This window comes from Neovison vison, chromosome X (genome assembly GCF_020171115.1).
Source record: "Neovison vison isolate M4711 chromosome X, ASM_NN_V1, whole genome shotgun sequence".
NCBI classification, from domain to species: domain Eukaryota; kingdom Metazoa; phylum Chordata; class Mammalia; order Carnivora; family Mustelidae; genus Neogale; species Neogale vison.
In genome coordinates this window covers 25,178,040-25,196,502 of record NC_058105.1, presented here as the reverse complement: position 1 = coordinate 25,196,502, position 18,463 = coordinate 25,178,040, and the positions used below count along the sequence as shown (strand labels likewise).

The window sequence follows — 18,463 nt, the reverse complement described above, 5'->3', positions numbered from 1 at the left end:
AGTTTTAGCAGCTGTATATAGAAAAGGTCACAGTTTCATTCAAATATGTAGGGTAGTTTGCATATTAGATTTTGCAAAGACTCTCTTAACAGTTTTGGAGCACAGACACAAACTTATCTACACCATGGCCATTTTAAGGGTTTAAAATAATGCATTTCATCTACAAGACACTCAATGAATAAAACTGATTATAGCAGTGAAACATTCCATTCCTTTCACAGTATGCAACAAAGTGTTCAATTCCCCCAAGTAAATTTCAGTGTAGAATGCACATACCTTGATAGATCCAGAAGTTACGGGAATCAAAAAGGAGACAGCTGAATAAAGGTCACCCTTGTAATTCCTGTAAACAAATTAGGCCAAATTATCCTTCAAACATATGTACAAGCAGTTCCAAAGCAATCCTTCTATGAGGGAAAGGAAGAGACACTCTAGAGGCTGGGGTGGGAGGAGGCATGGGGGTTGTGAATGAAAGACTTCATTTTGCAATTCACAAAGAATAATGGGGTCAGTCTCCTAAAAGGTCTGCTTGAAACTTCAATCATATTATGTTGCTAATGAAGAATTTTTTAATTAACAATGAGTATACCTAAAGGTCTATGGAATTCTCACCCACAAAGACTGTCCCAGCTTAACAGTATTCAATTATTGTTCAATATACCACTCATTTTGAGATGAAATGCCCACAATTTCAAGGAGTTTTCACCAATATAAATATTTTATAGTAATTTAAATTTCTTATGCTAAAATAGTCCTTTATAGTTTACCAAAAACATTCATATACACATTTCATTTAATCCTCAAAACAACCCTGAAGAGACAGACTGAGAGGTAAAATGGCTTGCACAGGGTCACATTTGTGGTTAGTGGCAGAGCAAGGATTAGAATCCAAGTCCCTTCACTTTCAGCTCAGTCATTTTTCCAATGTCCCACGTAACTTTCTTCATGACAGTTATGAAATTAACTATATGTTTCAATGGGCTACACTTGGTACTGGGCAATAGGGCAGGAAATATGTCTTATAATAATCCCTACCATTTCACCCAACTTGAGAGATACATGTCTCTCTCTCTACATCTACACACATGTGTCTGTGTGTATACATATTTTATTGACACAGAAGTATTAACAATATATTGATAAATTTTTAAAAAGCACATTATAAAGTAATTACATGAGTCTGGCTTTAAAAAAGACATATATGTGGGCGCCTGGGTGGCTCAGTTGTTGGGCGTCTGCTTTCAGCTCAGGTCACAATCCCAGGGTTCTGGTATAGAATCCCACATTGCGCTCTCTGCTCAGCAGGAAGATTGCTTCTCCCTCTCCCACTCCCCTTGCTTGTGTTCTCTCTCTCTCTCAATCTCTCTGTTAAATAAATAAATAAAATCTTTTGAAAAACAGACATATATGTATGTAAAATATATATGATTTTTGTCTTTCTGTGTCCGTATTTTCTAATTTTTCTATAACAAACACATATGACTCATACATAAAAAGCTATGCTTTAAATTCTCCAAAAACCCATTTTAGGTGGGTAGGGAGATGGGAGATATAGGGAGTGGGGATGAAGGAGGGCACTTGTCATGATGAGCACTAGGTGTTGTATGGAAGTGTTAAATCACTATACTGTATACCAGAAACTAATATTACATTGCATGTTAACTAATTGGAATATAAATTTTAGAAAATGAAACAAATTTAAAAAGGTTTCAAAAATCCATTTTAGAAAAGGCAGTGTGGTGAATTAACACAAAAGAAAAAGGAAAACAAAAACTTTTAACTTTAGTATTCCAATATTTTATGATTGACACTCAATTAACCTTATGGCCCCAATTTATCAATCAAGTATTCCCCAAACCTATTCTTTTTATATTGAGGCAAAATCTCAATAATAAGGGCAAACAATTTAAAAATTTCTGTACAGTAAATCGTGACAGAATATCTAAATGGAATTTTTTTAAAAATGTAGGTCAATAGCATTATTGTCACCTTTGACAAAGATCATCTATGTGAGCTTCTAATGATAATAATAGAGTATTATATTAATACTAATGATCACCATATCCAATATACTATATACAAATCATTCCTAATAGACTGAAGTAGTGCTCTTGATTAGTTGCAATCTAACTGCCTGATGTACATTTTTCATCACTGTTAGTGTTGTTCAAAAAAGACATAGTTCTGCTCAAGTGTTCATGTGGTTCCATAACAGCATTAAGTTAGAATCTTTCAAGAGAAGACATTTCAGAAAGTACTTAGATCTAGACTACAAAAAAGTATTTCTGGCTCTTTTGCCACATATACGAGAGCAAGTCTGTAGAAATTGGCTTCATACCCATCAGGGTGATTCTGCAAGGAGGTTAGCAAAAAATGCTTTAAAAAATAAACTGTCCTATGCCTGGGTGGCTCAGTCACTAAATGTCTGCCTTCAGCTGGGGTCATTGTTCCAGGGTCTTGGGACTGAACCCCCCATCTGGGTTGCATTCTCTGCAGGAAATCTGCTTCTCCCTCTCACATTTCCCCCACTTGTGTTCCTCTCTAACCATATCTCTCTCTGTCAAATAAATAAATAAAATCTAAATAAATAAATAAACTGTCCTATATGGAGCATTTTGCCTCACTGAGATACACAGAGGACTGGGAAGCAAGAGGGCTTTGAAATGATTTAGCTCTTCTCTGCTCACTTCTCAACTGCCTTCAAACTGGAGCCTTCAAGAAGATATCCTTCTCATTTATGACTAGAGAAGGCCAGTTCATACATAGATCTATATAAGATACCCCAAGTCATTTGCCATCACTTACCAGTTCAAACATGTACCACTTCCCTCACCTTTCACCTCTTTATTTCACTCAAGAATTCATTCCAAAAAAGAAACTGCTAACTGTCTTAATACTGCATGTGGGCCAGCTACCCTTTAGGAAAAAAAAAAAAAAGTAAGAACGTTTGACAGGACCATCACTGAACACAACCAAATAATGCACACCAGAGGCAAAAACAGCAGGAGCCACAAATGTTAGAAATGCATGTCACACTATTGACTATTGGTTTTGAAAATAGGCTAGAGCCTGCAAGCAAAGTCCTAAAGTCAGATCTGAACAGCTCATTAAGAGTTCATCTAACCCACACTTTAATTAGTGCCACTGCCTCTTGTTTGGTCCTACATAGAGAATAATATTCTACATTCTTCAGTTCTCAGCCTCTTAAAATGAAACCATCATCTGATATTGGCTGTGGAGATGAAATGCATAAATTGAAGGTAAATGAATAAAAGAACTGTCTAAGAGTCTGGTTCAAAAAATACATCTATATATATGAACACACATTTATTAAAATATGCATACATGTGTGTATGGATAGATATCTTTCTCAGATGCACTTAAAAAGTGTTAACTCCTATTTGTTTAGGAAATGGGCCATTTTTTACTTGTTTTCAATAATTATTCAATTATATACTAATTATAACTATAACAACTTATTAACACTTTCTGTTTTCAAGGGACTTTGGGCTGCATATAGGTCACACTTTATTTTACTAATGAGTATATCTTTACATTTTGCTACACATACTTCAAAAGCCCTATCATTTTTCTAATGGGACGTTTACCCAAGACCTTGTAGAAAATAATTGTGTTAATAGCAGAGACAGTTTCCCCATTACAATGATCAGTACTCTCAGACAATTAATGCTGCAACACTCTGTATTGTCACTTTCTTCCTTGGGGCCTAGAGAACTTCTTGGTTTACATTATTGGCTGCAGCTTCTTTTTGTTCTGGCAATATGGGCATTTCTAATGATGAGACCTGCCAAAACTTGTCAATGCTATTTTTCTTCTCTTCCATTAGAGGGGACTGTGGCTGAATAGCCAAGCAATCTATAGTCTAACTTCACTTAATTGTTTTTACTACATGACATGAAGAAATATAGTGAGTAATCACTCCTGTTTTACATGAAGCAAATTGCTAGTGCTCTCCACAGCAATATGAAGTCTTAACTTGCCTAATCTCCCTTGAACATCCTGTTCAAATCCTGACAGGAAAAACTCAACATTCCTTGGTTCTCCAACGACTAAAGACTAGATTGGATCAGTAGATCTCAATTACTTTCCTTGTCGGTAGATCTCTTCAGAATGAAGCAGCCAGAGAACAGTTGGCCCCAGTTACAGCTGGAATATTCCTCTCCCTCTAGCACCACCTCTCAAGGAAACCAGGTTTATCCTCTTTGTTATTTACTACCTAAACCTCACTTTTTTTTTAAATTTTATTCACTTGACAGAGAGAGAAAGATCACAAGCAGGCAGAGAGAGAGAGGAGGAAGCAGGCTCCCCGCTGAGCAGAGAGCCGGATGTGGGGCTGGATCCCAGGACCCTGGGATCATGACCTGAGCTGAAGACAGAGGCTTAACCCACTGAGCCACCCAGGCGCCCCTAAACCTCACTTTTAAGGTGCAATATTTATTTTTGTGTTTTTTGTTTCCTCTTTGTTTTGTAAATTTATTTTTCTTTTTAAAAAGATTTTATTAAGTGAGTTGTGGGAAATCAGAGGGGGAGAGGAACCATGAGAGACGGTGAACTCGGAGAATCAAACTGAGGATTTTGGAGGGGAAGGGGGATGAGGGGCTGGGAGAGCCTGGTGGTGGGTATTATGGAGGGAATGTATTGCACGGAGCACTGGGTGTGGTACATAAACAATGAATCTTGGAACACTGAAAAAATAAAATTAAAAAAATAAAATAAATGTTATAAAAGGAAGATTTTATTTATTTATTTGTCAGAGAAATCATAATCAGGGGGAGAAGCAGGTAGAGGGGGAAGCAGACACCCCAGGAGCAGGAACCCATATGTGGGGCTCGATTCCAGGACCCTGGGATCATGATCTGTGCTGAAGGCAGACGCTTAACCGACTGGCCACCCAGATAGGCTGTAAATGGATTTTTCTGCAATAAAAGTCATACAGACTTGCTGTAGAAAATCTGGGAAATAGAGAAGATATAAAGGAAAAAAAAATCACCTAATAGCCACCTCCCTCAAGGAGACATAATCACTTTTAGCACTATTGTGCATGGTTTTCCAGTCTTTTTTTTTCCTTTCTTACATAGTGGGTAAATATAATTTTGTATCCTCTTCTAACACTTGATAGCATAACATAAACATTTTCCTTTTATCATAAAATATTTGCAAACATCATCTTTAATGGCCATAAAATATTACATTGTCTCGATATACCATAAATCACTTAGCAATTCCCTTGTTGAACACTTAGGTTCCTTCATTTTTTTCCACTATTACAAATAATTTATGGTGAAAATCTTTGCAAATAAAGCTTTTTCTGTGCTTTGCATTATTTCTTTAGGACAAATTCTCAGAAGTAGAATTATTGGGTCAAATGGATATGAGCATTTTTGAGGCTTTTCCTTCAAACTGCCAAATATAGACCAACAAACATTTCATCATGTCCTTATATTCATGCATTTACTCAACCACTACTTATTAAATACCTACCATGTACCAGGCACTGTGCTAGGTGATACGAATACAGTAGTGAAGAAAACAGACATAAAAATCCATGCCCTCATAGAGCTAATATGCTAGTAGATTTGATAAATTATAAACAAACAAAAGTACAGTGGGATACCAGGTAGTAACGAGAAATATGAGGAAAAATAGAAGCATATAAAGGCATAGAAAATGAAGAATCATGACAGGACTCATTACATAAGATGGCCAAAGAAGGTCTCTATGATTAAAAAATATTTGATCAAAGAGCTGAATGAAGCAGGAAAGTAAGCTTATAGAAATCTTGGAGAAAATTCATTTCAGGTACTGGAAATGGCAAGTGCAAAGGCCCTGAGAAATAAAAAAGCATGGCATGTTGGGGAAGTGTAGCTAGAATGTTATGACCAAGTTTTGGTAGGGAAAATAGTAAGATGTGAGGCCCAATAGAGACCAAATCATGTAGGGTCTTGTAGACCATGGCAAAGATGTTTAAATTATTTTTTAAATTTTATTTTAAGTTTGAGAAGAAGGCAGCTATTGGAGGGAAAAGAGAAGGAAAATCAGAAGGTCTTATTTATGTTTTAAAAGGATCACCTTGGGTGCACCTGGGTGGCTCAGTGGGTTAAGCATCTGCCTTGGGCTCAGGTCATGATCCCAGCACCTTGTGATGGAGCCCTCTATCAAGTTACCAGGCTCTGAGCTCCCTGCTCAGCAGGGAGTCTACTTCTCCCTCCCCTCCCCGCCATAACCCCCATGCTCGCTCTCACACTCTCAAATAAATAAATAAAATCTTTTAAAACAATAAATAAAAGGGTCACCCTGGCTGCTATGTGAAAAACTACGGAGGGGCAAAAATGTATGTAGGGGTACAATTAGGAGGCTATTTCAGTATCCTAGGTGAGAGATGATGGTGGTTTGGTCTAAGGTGTTAGTGATGAAGGAAGATAAAATGATTCAGACAGGATATAATCTGAAGGTATAGTCAACAACATTTGTTAATTGATTGGATGTCAGGTGTGAAAAAAGATGAATCAAGGACTCTAAGGTGTAGTACTTGAGCAAGCACACTTTGCATTACCTTACAAAACTAACAACAACAAAAAAACCCACCTTTGTATTTGTTTCTAATTTGCATTTATTTTTATTATTGAAGTTTGAGCTTTTTTCACATTTATTGGCCGTTTTTATTTCCTTGTGTGAATAATCTTTTCATGGTTTGTCTAGATGGCATTTATAAAATCCTTTCTTCCCTTAGCTTCTATTTCACTATTTTCTGGTTTGCCTCTTACCTCTCTGACCTTAATGTGACTTCCCTGAAGGCTTCTCTTATTTCATCAACCTCTTAAATTGGGTGTTTCTTAAGATTTGACCCTTGCTTCTCTTCTTACTCTATAAACCCTCCCTAGGTTTATAGAACTCCCCCTCCTATTCCTATGATTTCGACTACTACACTGACCAATGACACACAAGTATCTACCTCCAGACTTCATCTTCAGATCATTTTCCTTCTGTTACAAACCATCTCCAACTGGATGTCTAGATGGTGTCTTACATTAAATAAATACAAACCTGACCTCATTAACCTCACCAAAACTTTTTCTTCTATGTTCCCAAATTGCTTAATGGCATTACCTAATTTTCCAAGTCAAAGTCGCTAAGTCACTCCTCCCTCTCTCTCACCCTCTAAATGTTTTCATTTCCCAAATTCCACTAAAGCTACCTTATAAGAGGCTCTCAAATTCTCCACTGCCCATCTATACTGTCACTGTCTTGGTTCTTATCCTCATAACTGCTCACAGTTGCAACAGAGTCTCTCAATCTCTCAATGCTACTACTCTTAATCCACTTCAAACCATTCTTCCTACAATCTTTCTAAAAACCAAAGCTGGTGACCTTGCCCCACTTTAAAACCTTTCATCGAATTCCATAGACTCTGCTACAACATACTACACTGCATGAGTTTGGATAAATGGCAGAAAAACTACCATTCTCCAGTATAACTCTCCATACAGGAAAATCTTAATACATTCATTCACTCCACAAATATATACTAAGCATCTTCTGTGTGTCAGGCACATAGATATAAAATAAGACATTAACCCTGACCTCCATTTCCCCATCTGGATAGGAAAAAAAATGAAACTCTACTACCCTGGGTAGGTGTTTTCCCTTGCTAATTTAGCCTTGTGCCCTTTCACAGTCTTTTCCCATATGAAATGTGGTTCCCCATATTTCTCTTGACTAAGCCAATTCAAATGACACATCCTTTACAAAACTATATCTACCTTTGAGCTTCCAAAACATTCTAATTATTCCTCTTCTAGAGCATTGGTTACAAGATAACAATATGCATATAGGTTTATCTCCTCCATTAGAATCTAAGTTTTTAAAGTGTCCTTCTATCACTGGGTAAACAGAGGCTTTTTAAAAAGTTTTGGTGAATGAAGAAATGAAAAGACAAAGTTTTTTCTTCATGAAGATTGTTTTATGATGTATAATCTAACCCACGTAATACTGAAATCTTCAGGAAAAGAAGAGGGCAGTCCATAAGACCTAGAGAGTCTTCCGTAGAAAAGACTTGAGACTTCAATACACATTGCCCTAGAAGTCTCTGTAATGTTGATTCTTTTTCTGCCTTTTCAACAACAAAGAAGTCTCAAGTATTTTGCTAAATATCTGGGACCAGTGTTCTCTCATTACATCTATTCCTGTTTTACACATTTCTTAAACATGTTTTATTCCATGTTTTACAGAAATATATTGCTGAAATTTTCTCTATTCTGTGTTGAAATGCCCTTAAAATATTTCCATTGCACTGAATTCTCATTGTTTACATTAAAATTACCTCACTTTCTCAAGTTGTCCAATGTTTCATCAAGGCAGTATCTCAAATACGGGAAAAGAACAAAACAATGAAAAAAATGTAGCACCCTTGTGTTAACACTTCGGAGGTTTGAAACCAAAAATAAATGGTGTCACACCTAAGTGTTGACATTTTATTACACTAAACATGAAAGATAAATCACAAACGCACCAACAACGTATGGATATGTGCACAGAGTACATCTGTAATAAAGAATAACAACCCAGGAAATTAGTGTATTATTTTAGTTTTTACCCAGGATCATTGAAAAAATGTATGAGCCAAAAACAATACAAAGAATAATATTTCACATTACACTTAGAATTCTCTAGGATACACATAAAGAAATGGTCAGATTTAGAAAAAGAATAAAAAGATTAATTGCTGCAAAAAACTTAGTGTCTCAGAGCTTCCTTTTTCATAAACCTATGCACTACCTCAATTCTTAGAAAGAAAGAAAGAGAAAGAAAGAAAAGAGAAAGAGAAGGAGGAGGAAATGAGAGTGACTTTATTGTTATTTCAAGGCACTTAGATTTCTCAAATCTAAGCTATAGGTATCAATTGGCCAATCAACCGCACAGCCTTTTCCCTTAGAAGTCACTAGATCTCATTAGTGAAATTAATACAGTATTTCCAAAAGGAATTTCTTATTTGACTTGCATAGCAATGATGTCAATGTTTTCCTACATTGTTTAAAGTTCTAAACATATAACCAGTCACAATCACAAAGATATATTCATTTCAAGCATAGAGTAAGCAAATAAGTGATGTATTTGTGAATGATGCTTGTGAAATCCATGTCAAAAATGTACATATACGGTTTAATAAATATTCCTTTGGCAAAAAAATCCCATCCCCTCACATATAAATACAAACATATTTTGGGGCTAGTTAATAGAGCAAGAGATCACACACATCAATATCATTCAAATGCTTGCAATTAAGAAGAGCAGCTTTAAAAAAAGAAAATCATTAATGCTAAAGGGAGGTAATGCAAAGAGTATAAATTCAAAACGTTGATCAGAAACATTATGTTGATAGGAACTGAGTTAGCTAGGAACACTGCAGATTTAGAAGGCTTCCAGTCACCCTGTGGTTGTAGTGTATTTATGCACCTCTATATTTAAACACAGGTGGTAATTAGCAAGATTGAGACACCTTTAATAAGGCATCATCATAGGTGCAAAGGATGTGTAGCATAAGATGAGTTCATTATCAATAACTTCCCTGAATTAATCATCTCTTAGGGCATTTAATTTTAAATGTACCTGAAAAAACCTGGATCATTGAGATAGGCCATCTGCAGTATCTTTTTCTAATTTCTCTGAACAACAGAAGAGTTTTCTTAAAATGCCTATATACAGCTGGGACACAGAGATTATAATATCTAATAAGCCAATTGACCATCTATTCTGGCATCTTCTGTTTGACAGGTGTCTAAACCAGACAGAGGCATGAGAAGTAATATAACCACTTAGAATCCACCAATTAGGCAAAACCATGCAACTGGGAAATTTTCTTCTTGACCTTAGCTAATGATCAGATTTTCCCCGAAGTACGCAATGTGCTTTTATTTTGGCTGCTTTAAAAATTCTCATTCAAACAGACAGCTAAAAACATTAAGCTGCAATTCCAAACATTAAAATGAAAATGGATTTCCTTTGATATAACCATATAGGGATTCTACTGCAAGTTTTAGATATACAACTACATCAGCATCCCGAATATTCACAAAACCTTACATTTAAATTGGAAAACAACTGAAAAGTAAATATACAGTAATTTCAAAAGGGAAACTGAGGTGTTAACAGCAGAACATTACTTGGATGAATAACTAATTTTCATTGATCAGATATTTAGAACCATTTAGATGACTGACTGCTATTGTACATCCAAATGCCAAGCAGCTGCTAAAAGGCCAGAAGAAATGGACATGATACAGAAGAAGAACACAGAGAGATACTAGGAAATCTACATATTCAATGATGATGATTGCATTTTTCACGTTTTACTCAGATATTTTCATATCACACCAATATGGCTTATGTAACAAAAATAAACCACTGAACAAAATATATGCAATTCAATATCCCACAAATGAATACCAATATCACCAATATTCCCTAAAATATAAAAATGTAAATACTAATTTTCTTATTTTTTTCTATTTTTAAATCATTACCTTATTCTATCATTAATAATTCTGCCTAGGATATTTATATTTTGAAATTCTGGTCACTTATTCTAGTGATGTATAAATATAGATTTTCCTTCTTTTCTCACCACGAAAATCCTTCTGGGGAATCACTCTTTCTTAGCCATAATATAGAAATTTTTTTATAGCCATAAATTCACAGGAAAAAATATTAGTTTATCAGGACCCATAGCTGATAATATTGCAAAAGGCTTAACATGGATTGCAATTCAGCTCATATTAGAGTTTGTGATTCCAAAATTCAATTTTGTAAGTCATAATCAGCCACAAAAATGTTACAACAGAATATGAGAAACATTAAAAGGCAATTTCCTCATTGTTGACTACTTATCAAGTGACAACTTAGTCAATTAAAATTAAAACAATCAGTATGCTTTATGGTGACGGGTAAAATGAGTGTTTTACAGATTTCAAATAAATGTTTTCAAATCCATTTGGTCTCTGTAATAAAAAAAACAAGTGGGGCATAGATATTTTAATAAAATAGTTTTTATATTTGGAAAGGAAAAATAACCAGTCCTACTGGAATATTCAAGCATCATTTATATTTAACTTTACTATGATCACTAACTAGGTTTCTTCAAAGTCTACAAAATCATTATTTGAAAGAACATATTTTTCAATATAATAGCTATTATGAAACTATTTTGCAGCTGTAAATGTCCTCATAGAATTAAAATGCTCTGCAGCACACATAAATACCAACAGGAATGCACAAATCAAGACTCTATTTCTGTGATTATTTTGAAGGAACTGCTTGAGTAGGGGACAAAGAGGGTAAGCGGTAAGATCTTCAGGAAAATGACAAAGATGGCACTGATTTTTGTTCTGCGTAATCATTTATTGCTCGCAAATTCAATTCCCCCAGCCTTTTACGGTTACTTTCAGGGACCAACAGGCTGGCATGAAATTAAATTAACAAGCAGGTTCCCATCCTGAATTAGTGACTCCCAGCTGTCTGTCCCGTCTAGTTTCCATGGCAGTGGAAGAATCGGTGGAAAATGAGGTGCAGAAAATTTTAAGAAGCTAACATATCAAACTCTTTAAGTTGATTTCTTTAAACTGATGAATCAGTAGTGGGGGCGTAGGGGGGAGAGAGAACTGAAGCTAAAGTTTTTAATTTCCTGGCTTGTTGAAAAGGCCAGTGTGTTTCTGTTTTGTAATTGCTAAGGGATACAAGCAACATCTTACACATTTCATAGAAGGCTATAGATTTAGGATGGCACACAAGTCATTATGTATTTTATAGTAATCCGAGAGTGTATAAGGTACTCTACATTATTTTAAAGTATTTAATTTTATTTTTGCTTTCTGTTTTGGGCATGGATATTAAGATTCATCAGCCTGTTAAGTGACTCCAAACATCCAGAGACTAAGTAAAAAATTCTCTCAACCAACCAGATGTTTGTTTGCATCACCCCAAACAGCTAGATGGTTGACGGAACTTTTCACTCACATATTTGAGACAGCGCCATAGAAACCTGTCATAAGCACCCAGAAAAAAAAAAAATACTAATCTTGGCACATACCTACAAAAACACAGGTATGAGGGCTCAGAGTAAGACCTTCACTGGGGGTGATCTACCAATATAAAAAGAGAGTATTTAACACATTTTCCTATTTCCATTTTCAACTTAACTTCTCCACTCATACAGTTAGAGTAGGGTGGAAACGGAAAACCCAATATTTCAGAATCATTACATCACATTGAAAACATCATCCAAGAGGTAGTGGTTAGTTGGCATATACGCATGTTTCACCATATGCTATTGTTTACCTAAAGTGGAGGCTTGGACAGGAAGTAAAAGTCGGATTTTTTTAAAAATTGTAAATTATCCAAGATTATACTTCCAGGTCTAGAAATGAGTCCTAAAGTTACATAAAAATTTAACAGGCTTTATTTATCAAACTCTAAATTATTATTTTTTAAATATTAGGGATCTAACATCAACTGTAAAAATATTTACTATCTCCAATTAAAACTAGTTTGCTTTGATTGGACACAAAAATGTTAGCAGTCCAAGTGATATAAATATTATTATACAATAATTTTCAGTTTATGCTATCAAATTCCAATTTCCTCAGCCTTACTTTTCATGGGTTCCAAATGTACGCAGTTTTTTTGGTCTTGTTAAATTGTACCTCCATGCATCTAGCAATCTACAAAATCTTTATACATTATATAATTGTCATAACAGAGTATCACATACTGAAGAGACACCTATGGTTGGACTATCAAGGTTACTGGAATAATCAAAAGCTGTGTGAACCCTTTTCTAGCATTCACCTGGTCAAACTAAGCACAGTTCTAGCTGGTGATATTTATTTGGTATTTACTTTCCTCAGTTCTAAAACAAATTAATGGATAACAGAAAGAAATAGAAATAATATATTAAGCCAGGATAACAGAAAGAAAGAGAAATAACGTATTAACCCAGGATTCAGAATGTTTTACCTTTCATGGGAAAGAAAAATAATAGTAATCTACCTTCAATACAGTGATTTAACCTAATACACAGAACCTGCAGATGATTTAAAGCACTTATTGTATATGGAAACAGTTCTGAAATTTGATTCTTCTTAATTTTTTATAATCAGCACCTACATTCCCAGCTATGGATATATACTGTTGATCAGAATTGCTAAATACTCCTTTTTACAATATTCATCATTTAATTTACCTGTAGTTGTGCTAGTAATCCAGCTCAAACCTTTGTTCCAAATGGTAAATGAAGGGAAGCTTCTTTTCTTTTTAAGTGTGCATGGATTTCTACTTTTGAGGGTAAACTGACTGGAATTTTTTAAAAATATAGAATTTTAATAAAATTATTATACATGTTTTATGTATGATGCATGGCATTCTTCAGAGATAGCGTGTGTGGGTGGGTGTGTGTGAGAGAGAGAGAGCAAGAGAGAGAGCAAGGGGAACAAAAAATAGGTGAGTACTATAAAAGATTTATTTTTATTAAAAAAATGATGAGTATGCTAAGCACTGGTCTTCTATTGACCTCAGGTCAGTCAGTAAGTGGGTAAATAAATAAATAAATAGTTTAGGAAACCTTAGGGGATTTATTAGTCATAATCTATACTAAGCACTTAGTAACTAAAAACTGAAACTGATGAAGATTTGGGAAAAGCAAGATTCAAGCAAAAATTACATGGATTCTAACGGCTATCTCTAACAGACTAGAAAAAAAATTTGTTATGTTAATTAGTACTGAACCTTCTTACCACTTCTAAGTTTTTAAGATTGACATGGAAAATGTTCAGAAGCAATGTGCCAAAAGAATATTTTGCAGTTTGATCATTTAAAGTATTATTGTACAGAATAAACTTATACTGAGCTGTTCTGCTTCAGCGAGAGTCTTTGTATTAAAGGCTTCAGAAAGGTACAATGACTATAAAGGAAACTATGATTATGTCAGTGTTATTTACACATACGATAGCTGAATTGAAACAATGAGACTTCTAGGGTATTCGTACTCGGACGGACGTTGAACTAGGCCTTTGAATGAGACCATAATTACATATAATCTGATTTTACTTTTTAACACTCCTAAATGTTTGAATATTTGGAGTCTTGCTTAATCACCCTTACAGCACAATGATTCTACAAAGCCTTCTTTCCTTCAGCCTCATTACATATTATGTTCATAACTGGGACCTAGAACTAATGGCAAATACTAATTCATGTATTAAAAATATTCATTTTTCTACTGTGTCTGGCTTTGTTCTGGGGACTAGACTCTATTCGTTTTATTATGCAAATGTCAAAATCTCTTTGTAGAGTTGTTTTCCAGAAACACCTGTTTATCAAAAATATTCTGGGGGACAATCTGAGCACTTTCAACTAACATTTAAAGCATGGATTCATTTTGGAAATTACCTGAACCTCTCTTCAAATGTATCTTGTGACTTTTATTGTCATTAAAATGTTCCAACATTACTTGAGTATATTTGAAAGCTTTGAACTACCTTCAAAAACAAACCAACTTTGCAATAGTAAATAAGTTAATACATCACCCCGAAAAGTCTTATAAACTTCGACCAAAATGGCAAAACTAAGATTCTGCTTTTCCAGTTATTTACTTTAAGAGGCATACTATGTCTTATAAAAATTCATTTCCCCCACATTGCAGATGTGAAAAGCAAAGAGGGGGTGTTTAGCAAATAAGCAAATACTGGGTAATCATGGAGCATAATGTAAAGCTGTGGCTCTACTTTTAATAATAATAATAATAATAATAAAATGCCTTTCCTTCTTAGACTGTACTCTTTCTTGGCAGCACTTAAGTACCCTATACTCCAAATTGAAAGTCTTTGGACTAAGAAGATAAACCAGGATATTTTAGCCAAAAGATAATAATAGAGCAGACATCTGCAATGTCTTCCCCGAACAGGTTAAGAGTAGGGGCTGGTTCTCACAGTATAGTGTACCTGGTTTGTTAGTTGTAATCATAGAACAACAATCTAAAATTCAAGGAAGCTGTCTGTGACCCTCACCACAAACGCGATCAACTAAATGTTAATCAAACAGTACCTATTAGAGTCCACTGGGGTATTTCGTTTCCTTTTGGTTTCTAAAACTGAATGGCTACTAATTGCCCTTCCATAGCACCAGTAACTTCTTTTCGTATTTCTTTGGGCCACCCGAAACACACCTCGGCATCAACATTCCAGGGCGAAAAAAAACCGGGAAAGTTGAGGCGACTCCTGACCAGCTGCTTCATATTGAAAATGTGGAGTTTTTCTATACCTATTAGCATATCGCCAATAGCAGTGATGCAGATCTGCTAACCCGAAGCTGCCGACAGTAAGCGGGAGCTGCAAACCAGCCCTCGCCCCCGCCCCTACTCTCCTGGTGGCGAAATAGATGTCGAGACAACATCTACTAGTGGAGGGAGATCGTCTGTCTCTGCAATTGTAAACAACTGGCTGCACTGGGTTTGCTGAAATGTTTAAATACACTCCTGACTGCAAACACATCCACTCACTAAGTCGCGCTAACAGTCTCCCTTCACCACCTCTAGGAAAAGCATCCTAAAACTGAATTGTCAATCTGCCGGTTGTGGAGTGGAAGGAAGTGAGGTTACATTTCTCCAGGCATGCCTAGAGGGTACTTGGCGCTCCGCAGTTGTACGGGCCGCTACTAGATTCCCGGGATGTAATGCAAAAAACCCACACACAAACCCGCGCAGCTGAGCGCGTGGTTAAAGCCAAAACCGACGGCTCCCCGAACACCGACTACTGCGTAATGACTGTCTCTTTTGACAAAGATTGAGGTATAGGGAGGACGCACCGGGTGGGGCCCCAAACGGTGTAGGTTAGAAGGGGGTTCTAGAGTTCCCCCTGCCCCGAATCTGGGCTCCCCCGCGTTAAGGTTCAAAGAGAAATTCAGAAGCAAACAGGTACTAAAGTGCGTCCTAGCCCCTAGGCATCTTCTCTCCGAGAGAGCACGAGCGGGACCCAAGTGGTCGAGCCCCGAGCGAACGCTCCAGGTGGGAGGGATGCCTGAGGAGAGGCGCCCTTGTCTCTTCTCGGACCGAGCCCCCCCTTTCCCAGCGTCCAGGTCCACTTGTTAGAGCGCCCCGGCTCTGCGCAAGAGCCAAGGCGAGGGCCCCCCTTTTACAACCAAAGGAGTTGGTTGGCAAAAGTGTCGCCTGTAAAGCCCAGCAAGCCCCCGAAAGCAGCGCCCCCAGGGCCCATTGGAAGCTTGAACTGCGAACAAGGCCGACCTCCCACCTCTCCCGGGTGGTCCAGAGCCCCGGGCTAGGCGGAGACCCAGAGAAGAAGGAGCTAAGGTTCTGCTACCTCGGGCAGGACTCCCAGCGCGGACACAGCCCATGGTTCACAACCCGGTGCCGCCATCCTTCGCCTGCAGCCTCGGGGCGAAGTTCGCCCGAGTCCTTGGAGTGGGAGGTGGGGGTGGGGGCCTCGAGCCAGAGGGAAGGAGATGAGGGCCGGGAGAAACGCACCTACCTAGTCCAGGCGCAAGTTTCGGTGGCGTCCCCAGGTGCGGTCCTCCGCCCCCTCGCCAGGTGCTCAGCCCCGCCGGGCGCAGCCGGTGCCTGGGACTTCAGGCGTCTCAGCCGGTTCCTGCGGGAAACGACTGTAAATCCACATTACTGTTCGAGCTGCCGCTTGGGCCCCCGCATCGCTCTCCTCTGGCTGGCGACGGCGGTGCTCCCAGCCGGCGGCCGCCGGGGGCAGGGACCGAACCTGGCTATTGCCGCGCCAGCGGACGATCCCTGCCAGGAGGGTGCTTGCGCCCGGGGTCGTGTGTGTGTGTGTGTGTGTGTGTGTGTGTGTGTGTGTGAGAGAGAGAGAGAGAGTGTGTGTGTGTATACGCGTGTGTGTGTCCGTGAAAGAGACAGTGTGCGTGTGTGTGCGAGCAGAAGGGGTGAGCTCAGCCCCCGGGGCACTCGGAGGTGAACTCCGGGCTAAGCCGGAGCCCGCCGCGCTCCCGGGTGCGGGGCGTCTGCACGGCTGATGGCTGTGCTGATGTTGCCGTGGCCACCGCCGCCGCGCTCTAAGGCTGGTAGCGGTGGTGCAAAAAATGTTTCTCCGCTACTCGAGACCAAAAAACCTGCCCTGTCTACTGAGCATGCCCGGTTTGACAGCTCTACAGCCGAGGATTTTTTTTTTCCCCTTTTCCCCAAGACTCCAGGTTTTAGCCGCAGCTGAGATGAGGGAGGGAGGAGGAGCTGGAGGAGGAGGAGGACTGAGGGAGCAGGTAACCGGCAGAGGAAAGGAAGTGGAGGTGAGAAAGATCAGGGTGTCAGAGGATGGAGAGAAGGAAGGAGAAAGCTGGAGATGGGAACACAGGAAAGAAATATGGATCAACTAAATTCAGATTTTGTACCACAATAAGTTCCTGGCCAGGGGACTCTCATGACTAGATTTTTTCTTTTTTTTTTTTTTAACCCTCGAGGGTTAGGTGAGGTAGGGGTTTCTGAGGAGCGTTTGTCATCCCCAAGATAAGCCTGGGACAGTGTTTCACAGTCGTGACATACACAAATGCGCGTGCACACCACACACACACACACACACACACACAAAGGAGCGTGATCCCCGCGGCGCTGTGTGAAGCCTCAGGACTGATAGAAAGAATGTGAAGTCTTTTGCCAGTATAACTTTGGGGGGAGGGGAGAAGAAGAAGAAGAAAGAAAAGAAAAGATAAAAGAAAAAAAAAGCGAGCAAGCGAGAGAAATTGTTTGGGCTCCTCCTTTTCCCCTCTCCCCCGCCTTCCAGAAAAGCCAAGCCCGTGAGTGTCGTGCGCAAGTGATCCGCAAGCTCTCTCGCGTCCGTCTGTGTGAGAGCACCGCTGACTGCCACCAGCTGACAGTGTGACCCCAGCGCACCAAGGCCGGCCACCCGCAGCCTCCTGGCGGCGCGTCAGCTCAGCACTGACAAAGTCCTCTTGGTGGGGGTTGTGGGGGGCAATACTCCAGCTCCTGCCCTGTCAGGCCGCCCTGGTCCCTGGACTCCCCAACCGGCTCCGCCCTTCACCCGGCCGGGCCGGAGGGCACGTACCCTGGCAAACCCAGCGCCCTGCCCCAAGCCCAGGATCCCTCCTTTCCGAAACACCCTCTTCAGCTTCCTCTAAAAAGCGGAAAAGCGGAATCTACATGTCCAGAAACTCGCTTCGGGAGCCTTAAGGGTCCTACTGGGCATGCTCAGGACTTGGGGTGCCTCGCGTGGAGGAACTCTCCGGCCGCCACCATCTGCACGGCTGGGCCAGATGTGAGGCTTGGGAGGGAGGCGTTTGGCGCCCTATTGGAGTTTGGCTCCGGCTCCGGGCAGGGCGGCGGCGACGCCCACAGTCGCCTTCTCCTTCCCGGCTTCCCAGCAAGAGCAAGACCGTGGGAGATACCAAGTGCCGAGCCAGG

The 18,463-nt window shown here is 39.1% G+C and overlaps 1 protein-coding gene across 1 annotated transcript in view; it reads right to left on the bottom strand.

Annotated features, from left to right (window-relative positions):
- TENM1 (teneurin transmembrane protein 1) overlaps window positions 1–16,801 on the bottom strand; it is a 792,472-nt gene extending 775,671 nt beyond the window's left edge. The window contains exons 1-2 of the mRNA XM_044235713.1: window positions 16,550–16,801; window positions 277–343 (exon numbers count right to left, since the gene is read on the bottom strand). The gene's annotated coding sequence lies outside the window, so the exon portion shown is untranslated. The remainder of the gene's footprint in view (window positions 1–276; window positions 344–16,549) is intronic.
- Between the last annotated feature and the right edge of the window lie 1,662 nt (window positions 16,802–18,463).